Source organism: Candoia aspera, chromosome 2 (assembly GCF_035149785.1).
Source record: "Candoia aspera isolate rCanAsp1 chromosome 2, rCanAsp1.hap2, whole genome shotgun sequence".
NCBI lineage: Eukaryota > Metazoa > Chordata > Lepidosauria > Squamata > Boidae > Candoia > Candoia aspera.
Genome location: NC_086154.1, coordinates 160720737 through 160734347, shown reverse-complemented (window position 1 = coordinate 160734347; position 13611 = coordinate 160720737). Strand labels below are relative to the sequence as shown.

Sequence of the window (13611 nt, the reverse complement as noted above, 5' to 3'; positions counted from 1 at the left end):
AGCTGCCCTTTATCCAGGTAACACAAACCATGATCACAGAAACCAAATCTCTCCCCTGACACTATGTGCATACTCAATTATTCACTTACATTCTTCTTTTTTCCCTTTATAGTCTTGTATAACTTTATAGTGGTCATGTGACAGAAAAACATAAAATAGCGTAAAAAGCATATAAATTTTAGGATTATAAAATCCTAAAATTAGGACAATTATTTTCCTGCTGAAAGCAATGACAAACTAAGCAAATAAAATAATCCTCAGAACAGGTGAAATTTCATTAGCAAGCAGTGTTATGAGTAGAGTTCAAGCTGCTGTAGAAAGGACATTGAAGGAACGTGTGGGCTGAAGTCTGAGGTTCCTCCAGCACACAAGAGCAAGTTTGCTCTGCAAAGGAATACTGTGATACCTTCCCTGCAATTCTGCCAAAAACAAAGTGTGCTCCAAAACAGAGCTCTATGTGTGTTGGACAGGTAATACTGAATAGATAATTTGCTGGTATGAAGGGTTTCCTGTTTCTACCATCTGAGCTTCCAGATTCTTGAGCTTCCTCCCAGATCTTCAAAGATCATGGTAATATGGTTGCAACTGTTGTTTGCAGAATTATTTGTCTGCACGTGGTGCAGCAAAAAGGACTAATTATCAATGGATAGAGCATTACTTGGGAAATGGATGAAGAGCCAGATGACTGGAGGAGAGCAAACTTTTCCATCTTCCAAAAGGGAGAATAGTAAGACTTGGGGAACTACAAATTACTCATCTGACATTTTCAGACAGATCTGCTTATCAGATTTGCAGACAACAGAAACCTGGGTGGGGTAGATAATACCTGGAAGGCAATATTTCAAAATGATCTTGAGGAACTGGCTGAAAATAACAATAACATTTAGCAAAGACAAATGTGACATTAAACATTTGACTTAAGTGACGAGGGAAACTATGTGTTCAGACAGTTTGCTGTCCTCTAGTCAGGCACTTCATCCATTTTCCAGGAACTGTTTCTATCAGACTCCAGCTAAAATCCTGCTTCTGGGACCTACACTTCAGAGTTGCCTGAAGGAAGATACAAGCTCTTATCCGATTAGATTCAACAAAAATAGGAAGAGAGTAGTTCTTTTTAATTATTTGCTATTTGACATCTTCACTGAGCTACTGGTCCACTGTTTCTTTTGACATTTTATTTGGAACATATTGGAATAAGCCATTTTTGTTGCTGTTAGCATCCCTCAATAACCTTAGCTGATTCTGTGCATTTCATTTCCTGATACAAGCTCTATAATTGCAGTAACCCTTCTTAGGTCTCATGTTCCCGTTTTCATGTCCAGTGTGGGTCTGAGTTGACTTTCAGATTTTCAACTTAGTCAGCTGACTTCCTTTTTTCCCTTCTTGACACTATATGCTGTGATTACTATAGTCCATATCCATGTAGTTTTCTTGGCAACAGGATAGTCACAATCCTCTACAGAGATGCTTTTTTTCCTCATTGTGCATTGTAGACTACGGCCCTGGGATTTCTAGATGCACTTCCACCCAAATACTAACCAAGCTTAATCTTGCTTTTTTTTTTACTAGTTGTCTAGGAGCTGCTATTTGCTGTGACATTTATTTGTTGAAAAAATGTGTTCTTAAAATTCAAAGTAGGCGTTTTATTACCTCACCTTTAATCTTCTGTAAAATCAAGCACTCCACCAAGAAGTCTTCTCTCTCAGAATCAAGTCATGGATATCTAATCCTTTTTGTCTTCCTTTGTCAGCAAGAGAGCTCCACAATTTCCTAGAATGATCGTATTTGGCCTATTTTGTCTTCAACAAATCTCAGGTTAAATAAAGTCCACCACCATTACTATTTCAGTCTTCCTTCAAATGAGTGCAGTTTGCCTTTGAAAAGCATTATCTGCCTCTTTCTTGGATAGTCATTAGTAAACACCAATGTCAATATTGCTTTTGCATTTGCATTTGCTTCTTCCACTTATTTTAGTGCAATGCTCTCGAAAGAGCAAGCAAGTTAATTCTCTTGAATTTCTGTGCAGATGTGGATATTTTTAACTTCCAGTGCAATTTCTCCTCCCTATGCTTCTTTTCAACAGTTGTATCCTTCAATTTGCTATATTACTTATTGCATAGGAATTTAGCTCCAAGGAGAAGAGTCTTCTGACTTTCAGCCATTCAGTATCTCTCAGCCCAACCAACACACAGTTCTATGTACGTCTCCTTCAGCTCCTGGAGCAAAGATGAGACATAGATAAATAACTATTCCTGATCACCTGGTACCTATCCCTAGTCTTACTTTGCATTGTATATTTAGAATTTTTGCTATAGTATGCTCATGCACATTGGATTCTGGTTTCATCATTCAGTTGAACTTTCCTGTTGTAGCCGTATTATTTAAACCCAAAGTTGGTATCTCATCTCTTTAGTCCAAGGACAGGATGTTGAAGTCCTGAAGGTTATTGGAATGGTGATGAAGATACAGTACTGACAGTGCTTGACTGTACTGCCATAGACAGAAAGATTGTCAGTGTTACTGGTTAACTGTCCTGCTCCTTGTTTTGTTTTGTTTTTACCAGAGAGTTTTTATTAGTCCATTTTCAAACAAGCAAACATAAAATAATGTAAACTAAACTAAAAATGAACAATTTACCATATACAGAAAAAAAGAAAAACATTACACAATAAAATTCATAAAAAGAACAAACAAAACTGTAATTATAACTATATCCTGAGTTCAACAGATCTTGTCTTTTTTTAAAAAAAACTAAGCTTTCTATGTTGACCAAACCAGTCCAAGATGTTTTTCCAAAGCGAAATATAACGTGACCATTTCTGATTAACCACATATATAATTTTCTCAGAAATTGCTAAGTCACTCATCTCTGAAATCAAATCCTTTATATCTGGAAATATAGGATTTCTCCTTCTCCTAAGGATTATTCTTTTCACTATTATCAGAATATGAAAAACCCATCTTTGTTCTGAACATGTTAAATTTCGAGTAGTCAGTATATAATTCAGTATGATATACATGCCTTTAAATATCAGAGTTTCCTCAATAATGCTGTCAATGTGTTGTATATCATTACTCCAAAAGGGGTATAAAGAAGAGCATGACCGTTAACATATGAGTTTAAGTGCCTTCACATTTCTTGCCACGCCAGCATAAATTAATCAAATTGTCCTGCTCCTTCCTAAGTGTAGAGGAGACAGAATTGCCTAGAAAACAGCTAATTTCAGGAATCCATTAATAGTCAGAAAAGTCCGTTTATTTGGTATTGTTTGCCTTTATTTTAATGTGACATGTTAAATATTATTTAAGATGATCAGAGCATTAAGGATGAAATGTAAATCAAATAAATAAATAATAGCATTAACCCAAATATTCCACTTCAACAGTAAGTAGATGTCTGCTTCTATTTCCTTCCTAATTCTGCATATTCTGTTTCATGTATCTTTTAGCCTTTTGTGTTCACAAATGCCTAAAGGCTTATGTGCACACTGCAGCAATACAAAGCGTTCCTGGCAGATGACTGACTGGTTTCTTCTGAGCAGGGAGCACTATTCACTTCCCATTATCCCATATCCTGCACTCTGAGAAAATGGGGAACGAATTGTTAGGCACTTGAAGAATGTAGTCATTTTCTCCTTCAGGCATCTTTTCCAAAGGCTGTTACACCCCCTAACTGGCATCATTGTCTTTTTATTCTTACTCCTGTTTATATCCTTTTTAAGGTGCGCAGGATTAGAAACAGTGATTGAATAAGGTGTCCCAGCAAGACCACAGACGTAATCATTGGGACAAGGGAGAGCGAGAGTCTAAAAACATGTGTTTGTGTTTGCCTTTTTTACAGCTACATCTCTATTCCAGGATAGTTTCCCCACGAATACTGTTGCCAAGCTAGGCTTCCCACTCCATTTTATTTATTTTTAAGTGAAGACCTTCCCTAACAGTAGATGTCGATTAAATCTCATTCTATTATTTCTGCCTTGTCAAGATCACTTTTTTATTTCTAACTTACTAGCTATCCCATTCAAATTTTTGTGTCATCTGCAATTTGGTATATATCTCTTCCACTTTATAATGTTGATTTAATGTTTCTCATTGTTTTTATGTGATTTTTTTTTAGTTTTATATGCCACCCAGAGTCTGCTGGAGTTGGGCAGCCAATAAATTTAAATAAATAAATAAATAAATAATGCATGTTGTTAATAAATTGTTGAAAACTACTGAGCCTAGGACCACACCTTCAACTGTAGTACCAAACCTGATATCACCATCTGGTTAGATGCAATTTGATGAGTATGGTTCTCAAGAGAAATGGTCTATAATTCCTTAGGTCCTTTAAAAAAAAACTCATTTGAAGATACAGAACCATTTCCTTTCTTCCATACACCTGACATTTCACCCTTCCTCCAAAATTTCCCAAAGTTATGAGATCTGGACACAGTTTCAGCAAATTCCTTCAATACTCAAGAATGCAGTTCATCAATTCCTGGAGATTTGAGTTCATTCATGGTAAACAGGTAGTCCTTGATCAGCTGTCTGTTAACTTCCAACTGCAGTTCTTCCTTTTCTATTTGCTCATCTCAATCATATATTGCAGCAGAACTCACAGGTTTTTTGCTTAGCGCTTTTTAAGAATTATATATAAATTCATAAATTAGGTGCATTTTTTCCCTGTATATATCTTTCGTTCAAATCCTTACCCCTTCTCTGTGCAGTTTTCTCTTGTTTATAAGATTTTGAAAAAGAATCTTGTTTCATTTTTCAGCTGACTAATTTCAGTATAGCAGCACAGCATTTGAAAAGTGGCCATTGACCTTTTTATGAGCAAACTAGTTATGTGTGTGCCTGATTTGTCCATTAGCTGGCTCCATAGTTGGTTTGAAACTGTACTTCAAAAGCTATCATCAGTGGTTCTGCTTCAAGCAGGGGTTGGGGGTCTAAGAAATACACCTCAGGTTTAACAGTGGCACCATTCATTTTTACTAATGCCTTGGATGAAGATGTGGAGGAAATCCTTATCAAATTTGCTGTTAACACAAAACTGGATTAGATAGCTAATACCCAAGGAAACCAGAACAAAAAATATTTTGATAGGTTAGAGAAGTTGACTAGAAATAACAGAATGAATTATTACAAAGGCAAAAGCAAAGGTTTTCACTTACAAAAAAGAAAGCAAATATAGGATGGGGATGACGGTAACTGTGCATGTGAAATGTATTTGGGCCTTGTATTTGATCTGAAAGTAATTAATGAGTCAGCAGACATGGCTGCTAAAAAGGGATAAACAAGTGCAGGACTGCATCAGTGAAAGTATAGTTTCCAAATCAAAGGGAAATATTTCCACTCCCTTCAGAAGTGATTAAAGGCCCCTCTTGGATACAGCTTCCAGTTCTGGGCGCCACATTTTAAGAAACAGTCAGAGAGCAAAGTGCAAAGAAAAACAAAGAGGATGATCAGGGACTGTAAACTAAGCCGTACGAAGAGAGAGTAAGAGAACAAGGCATATTTACTCTTGAGGATAATCAACAGAGAGGAGAGGTGATAGAAATTTTCAAGTCTGGTGTCATACAGAAAAAAGATCAAGGCTCTTTCCAGAGTACAGAATGCAGAATAATGCTCTTATGTTACAAAAAGGTAGACTGCGCTTTTTCCAATTTTAGGAAAAGTGTCCTAACCAGTTACCAAGGACAGTAGTGATTTCTCCTTCACAAGATGTGCTCAAGCAAAGACTGGAAAGGAAGTTTTAATTTGGATTCCTCCACTGAGCAGGGAGTTGGGCTTGATGGACTAAGTGGCCCCCTTCAGCTCTCCTTCTGCACCATTTTTTGATTAGGGAAAAATGTGGAAATTGAAGGGTAATGATGTAATAGTTTAATTAATTAACTTAATTATTTAATTAATTAACTAGGTAGGTTAATATTATAATGTGAACCAAACTGTCTGTGCACCATCCCAAGCTTAGAAGGAAGTCTTTCATGGTAACAAATCATACTGCCAATTACAGATAGTCCTCATTTAATGACCACAATTGGGACTGGCAACTTGGTCATTAAGTGAAGCAGTCTCTAAGTGAAACCCCGACTGTGCTTAAGTGATAAACAGCAAGATCTCAGGCTCAAACCCTTGACCTGATGAATTAAGACTATAAGTTGTACTAATTCATATCCTAGAGTTCCAAAAAAGTGACAGTTATGGCAGAAATGCCATTTTCCTTTCATCCTTTTCAACAAAAGGCCTGAGGAAGCAGGCATGAAGAAAGCTTCTCTTAACAGAAAATTGTCTCTGGCAATCTAAAAAATGGCATGAATCATTGTTTTTTGGTGGTAGAAGGTAGTTCCATGTGATACCACAAATGGTCCAGGAACAGCCCTTGAACAATTATTTTGTTCATTAAAGTTGATAGCACAGCTGCTAAAATATGGAGAACATACTACAGGTTGAGTTTTTTTCTTCCTATTGCTCAGACTTCTTTCTCATGCCCCATGCATTTTAGTTTCATGTTTTCTTTTAATCACTATAAACATATCTAGGAAGTCTTACAATAATAAGTAAAACAGATCAGCTTCTCAAATGTCATGTAGTTGCTTTTACCCAGAATTTGCTACACTTGTTTTCAGTACACAAAATGTGTATTGAAATCATTTTTAATACTCTTTGACACTCTCTTCATTCTGAAGCAGAAATGGTTTGAAGATTTGGAACTCAATTATGAGTTTTTATTCTCAGAGCAATGAGTATGCATTCAAACGAGTTCCATCACACTTCATGCATATTGTCACTGTAAGTCACCTTTCCCCAACCTGCTGAACTTGGATAGCTATGCTGGCTAAGGGTGATGGGAGTTGTAATCCATTGGAAGGAGAACAGGTTGGGGAGTCTGCCCTAAGTCATTGTTCACTATAAACTAAAGAAGGGTGGGAAGTGAGTATGTGTAGATTTATAAAATGTAACTTGGTAACCATATGATTTGCATCACCCTGGGATATGGCATACAGATCTTGGCAACAAAGCTCAAATTTTAATTCTGAAATAAGGATATTAATTTCAAAATACAACACCAGAGTGCAGTTATTTTTATTTTAAAATGTACAGTTGTAGAGTTTCAAACTTGCAGTTTTTAAACTGTACAATTTTTGTCAATATTTTAAAAAACATCCATTCCACTTTCCATGTGGTATAGTGGTGAAGACCAGAGAGCCTTGGGTTCAAATCAGTCTTCAGCCATGGAAACTCATTGGGTGATTTCAGGGTAGCCACTGTCTCACAAGCTTGTTGCTAGGAATATCAAATTGCATCAGGGAGCCTTCTGTATGCCACTTTCAGCAATTGGGGGAAAGGTTACTTCAGTCAGCAGGAGAGGCTTTTGAAGATGCCCCCATCGTCAGAGGTCTGATGTTCAGGTCTGCAGGAAAGGGAACCCTTCTCCTTTGTGGCTCCCAGGCTCTGGAACACACTCCCTAAGCAGGTCGTTTGCTCCCCTCTTCAATGATTTAGGAAGATGGTAAAAGCATATCACTGATTGATTTTAATTTTGGTATTAATTTTAATTGCATTAATTTTGTTGTACTCTGTATGTGTAGATTTATACTGTAGATTATTGTAAGATGCCTTTGATGTTGGAAAAAAACAGAAACATGGGCTTTCAAAGATTTAATTCAACATCATAATCTGCAAATGGGTTAACTTAGCAGGGATATGCAAGTGAATCATCTACAATTATTTTGGACTGAAAGGCACTGGGTTTCCTGTAGATGATATTTCCAATAAGAAAATTCCATACCTGAAGTGATTTCCATTTGCTTGGCTTTAATTTGGTAGGGGGAAGTCTAGTTTTCCAAAAATTAATAATGACATGCCCCTTTTCACTGATGCCAAGCTTTTCTAGGCCCCCAATCGGAGCACCAAGGACGCCTTCACTCCCTGTTTTCCAAGATACTGAGCATTTCTCCAGGTTAATTTCATCAGGTTAAAGGATGCTTGTGTATCATTATTGTCACCATTCTTTTCTCTCCCATAGTTCCTATAGCATTTGATAGTCAACTGGACAGTGTGCCATCAGAACACCCACCCACCAATCACTTCTCTGGCCCCAAAGCACTGCAGGATTATTTCTTGCACAAGGCCAGCATTCTGGACTTACATCAGAATCTCACCTTGTGCCAATCATTGGCAGAAGGTGATCATTTTTTTTAAAACAGCAATTCTTGAAATGTTTGGCACTTACCATGCCAAATCTGTTAAAATGAAGGAAAGTGTCACAGCAAGACAGTAATTTTTAATTAGACTGTTTCTTTAGGCAGGCTCTGGAACTTGCCACTTTACTGTCATGCTGGGCAAAAACAGTTGTTGTTTTTTTTAATTACACTACATTTTCTGAAATGGTGTTCATGGCATTTCTTCCTGCCCTGGCATATATGGCGTTTGTTTTTTTTAATATCCACGACATATTTCAGGATTTATTTTCTATCTGTAGTCCCAATTAGCCTGATACTCTTCTCTTGGGTTTTTCCAATGTGATAGGGCCTACAGTTACCTTTTAATGACATTCTTGGGCTGGTTGATTTTTTAATTGCCCATATGAAATTTCTCTGGAATCTAATGTCTATAGATAAGGGTTTTCATATCTGGGATCACTGAATTATAAAAAAGGGAAATAATTTCTGTGATGGGTGGATTAATTTAACTCAAGGGACAAGGTAACCCTTGATTCAAATTGGGCCTTGTGGAGTGCACCATTGGAAGAGTTGAAGGACCAGGTTAGGGACAGATCATCATGAAGAAAATCTATCTACAGGGTCGCTAAGAGTAGACAACAACTTGATGGCGCATAACCAATTGTTCAATCTGGAAAATTTGCCATTTTTGGCTACTTACCAGTCTGAGAGTTAGCTCCCTGTAAAAAAAAAAACAGAACTATAAATATGGAATGGGAAACCATAATATCTGAATGTGGTATAACAGGCTTCTGTATCACACTTCTCAGTCATCACAAAGTATTCCCCAGAGGTACATCCTGATCTAGGGGAGGTCCTGTTAGAAAAGTACACTGGAGTTCTATGATATAAATGTTATAGCATTATTACTCTAAGCAGTCTTTGTTACCTTTTCTGGTATTAATTAAATGTCCTAAATCGTTTTGCCCAGAATCTAGAGAAATCTGAAGAAAAACTGTGACTAACCTGATGGTGTTAATTATGCCATTTTGTTTTGGCTGTCTTCTTTATATTTGTTTGGCTTTTCCTACCGAGTTTCTCACCAGGGGTTGAATGTGGCAAGCATGCAAAGTACCTCTTCAACTTACATTCCCAAAAGTTGGTTTTGCATCACCGCAATCCATTTCTGTCTTCATTGTCAGCAGTGTCTGCTTTGGTGGCATTTAGTTTGCCGCTTGAACTAACTGGCTGCTTTTAATCAGGACTGTTTAAATTGTTGTCAGTCTGAATATTTTCTTTTCTTTTTTTTTAATTCAAATTTGCCTGATTGACTTTTTTTTGCTTTTTTGTTGTTTTGTTTTGTCTTTCTCTTGGCTGCTCCAGGAGCCATGGCTAACCATCTTATAACCAATGCTCTCCTTCGTCCTCATGGCACTAACAACCCTTATAACACTTTGCTCGGGGAATCGGCCGTCTATAACAACCCTTCTGTCAGCATGTACAACACACCAGGTGTGGTGGAGTTTCCCTCATTGTTTTAATGAGAGTCCCATGATGTGCTTTATGGACAGTTTTTCTTTCTTTTCTGTTTTTTTTTCTTTATTTGTTATTGAACACAAATATTTCCCCATGCATTTCACAAACTCCTTCCATTTTTTCCAGGCTTTTTGACAAAATATCCAAATTAATTTTGGAAGATACTTTTTCATCCTACTTATTCACATTATGTATTTTTTAATTTTAATATTTTCAGTTTTATTTAGTCTTCCATTTGATCAGTTCTATCCATTTAATCTCTTGCATACTTATTTGTCAATTGTTCATTTGAGAAACAGGAGCACTGCCAAGGTAAGTGATGTTGAAACCGCCTTTTACTGTTGGTTTTCAAAATTCAAAGCATAATTAAAGGAGGACAATATAATTCAGACGTGTTGCCCTCAAAAAATTTCACAGTAATAAATTGAATTTGACTGTCTTTACATTCCACTGAAATCAGTAGAGCCGGATATTCCAGTTCAAAAGCTGTAGCTGATTAGTGCAGTATATCATTCCATGTGACCCAGATTGATCTCATTATCCTGCAGAAGAATGCAGAGATGTTATTAATTACAGTCAAGGTTGTTTCATACCTTGTAAGGTTGCCTGAAATTTAGGCCACAGCAGTCACCTCAAAGATCCTGAAATAGGTAAACAATGCTTTCTCTTTCATCCAGAGAGATAAAATATATGTTATGTTTTGAAGTTAATTTAATTGCATTCAAAAGCTACTATTAAGTAACTATAATATTAAGCATGTGACTATTTTATTTTCAAAAATTAACTCATATCCAAGAACAATGTGATCATTATATTTTATATTTACCATAAAGCTGTGCAAAAGAAATGATTAAGCATTTTTCCTTGCAAATATTATGTGATCATTATAAGATGCTACAACTACATAATTATTAAGCCAGATAAATCAGTTCTGGACTACATTTCTCCCTCGTAGAATCTTACATACGTCTACTAAGAAGTCCCAATGAATTTTAAGAGATTTACTCCCAAATAAGCATATACAGGACTGCAACATTACAATTCAAATGTGTTCATCTGTGCCACATGTCTATATTCTGATTTTTACCTTATTCTGTTAAAGTTATAGTCTATATTTTCAGCTGGAGATTTAATTGTGAAAAAAAGAAACATATGGTCCCTGGGAGCAAACTGAATGGCAGAATGGTTCATTTAATTATGTATTAAGTTTGCATACTCTTTACCCAAAGTTATTTTTGTTTAACATTGTTTCACATGAATTTATATGCAATTTAAGAAAATATTGTTTGGCCAAATGTGATCACAGGATTTATCTTGCTCATACTTTAAATCTGAGTTTCTTGGTAAATGCTCTCCTGATATGCAGGTGTTTCATTAGATAGAGAGATTTCAACAGATCACCAATATGTTGAAGTCCCCATGTTCAGACCATAGTAGATTGTGGAATCTTGGAGTTTTTCTCTGGATTCATTCTACTCTTCAAATTCGTTTTCAGGATCAATTCGTATCTGTGAACTCCTATAAAGTCCTCTACAACTGATTCTGAAGTTACAAAAACTCTGATCCCAACATATAGTATTTCTATGGAGCAAAAGTGGCAGAGTTATGTGCCCACAGACACACATACACAAGACAAATATTTTTGTCATTTATGTAAAATTCCATGATGTGAAAGGGAGGGAGAATATTGAATTCAGCAACTGACTGATTTGCCCTCAAATCAGAGTCATAATCATGACCGTTGATTAGCCCTGACATAGTTCCCTAGAAAGCAGAGATATTGTGGGGGTAGAAAGAAATCCCTAGCACAATAATTAAAATTATTTATCCTGATTAATTGTGTGAGTTTTTATGTTAGCTGCATTAGCAAGCTGGCCTTGCCTAATGACCAACATCATGGGAAAGACCAGCAAGTTCATCTCTTATACTTCCACCTCAGCTCCAACAACCAACTGCACCTCATTTAGGAAGGGACATCATCATTCCTTGCAAAACTACCTTCTTTTTAAACAAAAAGTCCTCAGGGTATCTGTCTGAAATTTGGCATGGATATTCTTCCCTAGAGAGACAATTTTCAGGGCAAATTTCTATGCATTCAGCCCAAAAGAAACTCAGTTATAGGCCCTTTTTAAATATTGTTTTTTAAACATGCATAGCTTGAAAACCATGCACAATTTTTATAAAACTTGGCATGTTTCTTCCTTTCATAATGATCCAAATTGCCTGTAGATTTCATCACATTCTGACCAAAAAAATTACAACCATTTGAGTATTGCCCCATACTAGACTTTGGAGAAATGGAACTCCATTTATCTGAAGCTTGGTCTGAATGAAAGCACTGGGTCAAATTGGGCTACCTCCAAAATAACCCAAATTAAATTAGCCATAGAAACTCATTGAGTGATTTTAAGTGTGAAAATTCCAGCAGAATTTTTAAATAGTCTGTTCTTTGATAGACACTAAGCCTCTGTTCCCTATTTTTAGAAGTAAATGATAATCCCATCCCTCAGTAAGAGAAATATCAAGTATGGGCAATTGTCTCTCTGTCTGTCTGCCTATCTAAAAGGTGTATATGGGCACTCATCACAATATAATCCTGAGCAGCTAACATCAATCAAACTCATATAATTTAGTAAGAAGAACCCTAACCCTCCTCCAAGTTAGTAAGTCTGTGAGTTCTAGTCCCGCCTTAGGCGTGAAAGCCGGCTGGGTGACCTTGGGCCAGTCACTCTCTCTCAGCCCAACTCACCTCACAGGGTTGCTGTTGTGGGGAAAATAGGAGGAGGAAGGAGTATTAGGTATGTTCGCCACCTTGAGTTATTTATAAAAATAATAAAGGCGGGATTAAAATTAAATAAATAAATAAATAACATCACACTCTAAGCAGGCACCATAATAACCTTACCCCAACTGTACATGTGTTGGGCTCAACTCACATCCTGGCCCAGTGCCTGGGGGACATGCAATGTCTTCAGGCCTCTTAGAAGTCCAGGAGGGTTGGGTCCCTCTGGATGCTAGTGGGGAGAGTATTCCATAGGACAGGCACCACTACAAAGAAGGCACACCTCCTAGGTCCTAGATGTATCAATGACATCAATTGATAGGCAGGAGCCTCTGGTGGGACAGGTAGATGCCCTCAGATCAAGTCCGGGGGGGGGGGGGGTTGATTGTTGCAAATGTGCTTTCCAAACAACCACTAATACGAATATGGAACTTAGAGTAGAAAATCTACCGTGGTCGGTTTTCTTGCCTCTAATTAAAAGCTGCAGGATACCTGGCTCACACAGCAAAAAGATACCATGTCGCATACAAACGCATAGCCAGAGAATTAAAGCTTGATGTAGAACATCTCAAAATTTGGCATGTTTAGTGAACCACCTTACCATCCCAGTTAATAAAATTTAAAACAACAATAAAACAGTACAGGTAATCCTACTTTAATGATCACAACTGGGACTGGCAACTCAGTCATTAAGCAAAGCAGTGAAGTGAAGTGGCAACTGTGGTTATGATCTTTACTTCAGCTTTCCTTTGCTTTACAGACCAACAAGGGTTGTTAATGCGAGGATTGGTTACAAAGTTACTTTTTCATCACCGTCATAACTGCAAACAGTTGCTAAATAAGGCAATCGCTAAACGAGGACTACCTGTATGATTTATGTCTGGGCGCTGAACCCTTGTCATGAACCCCAGATGCCTCAGAAATCTTTTCTGCCAATCCGACAATAACCTGTCAGTCTAGATAGTGGGCTGACACAAACTCTGGGAAAATCAAATGCTGAAGAGCCAATCAGAAAACCTTTTCAGAAAAGGAAGGGGCAGCTCCTTTTTTTTTTCTCCCCTGTTCTGCCTTTTCTCCCACAGGAGGAGCTAAAACATCTCCACCCGTGCTGGCTCCTGCTAAATCAAAGCCCCCAGTCCTTAG

General features: G+C 37.2%; 1 protein-coding gene and 1 long non-coding RNA gene across 2 annotated transcripts in view; one reads left to right on the top strand and one right to left on the bottom strand.

Annotated features, from left to right (window-relative positions):
- ADGRL3 (adhesion G protein-coupled receptor L3) overlaps positions 1-13611 on the top strand; it is a 575448-nt gene that overhangs the window by 516800 nt on the left and 45037 nt on the right. The window lies entirely within an intron of this gene.
- Positions 7040-10064, bottom strand: LOC134491104 (uncharacterized). Its single transcript, XR_010067286.1, has 3 exons — positions 9956-10064; positions 8872-8886; positions 7040-7605 (listed from the first exon to the last, which is right to left on the bottom strand). It is a non-coding gene; the product is annotated as an uncharacterized LOC134491104 (long non-coding RNA).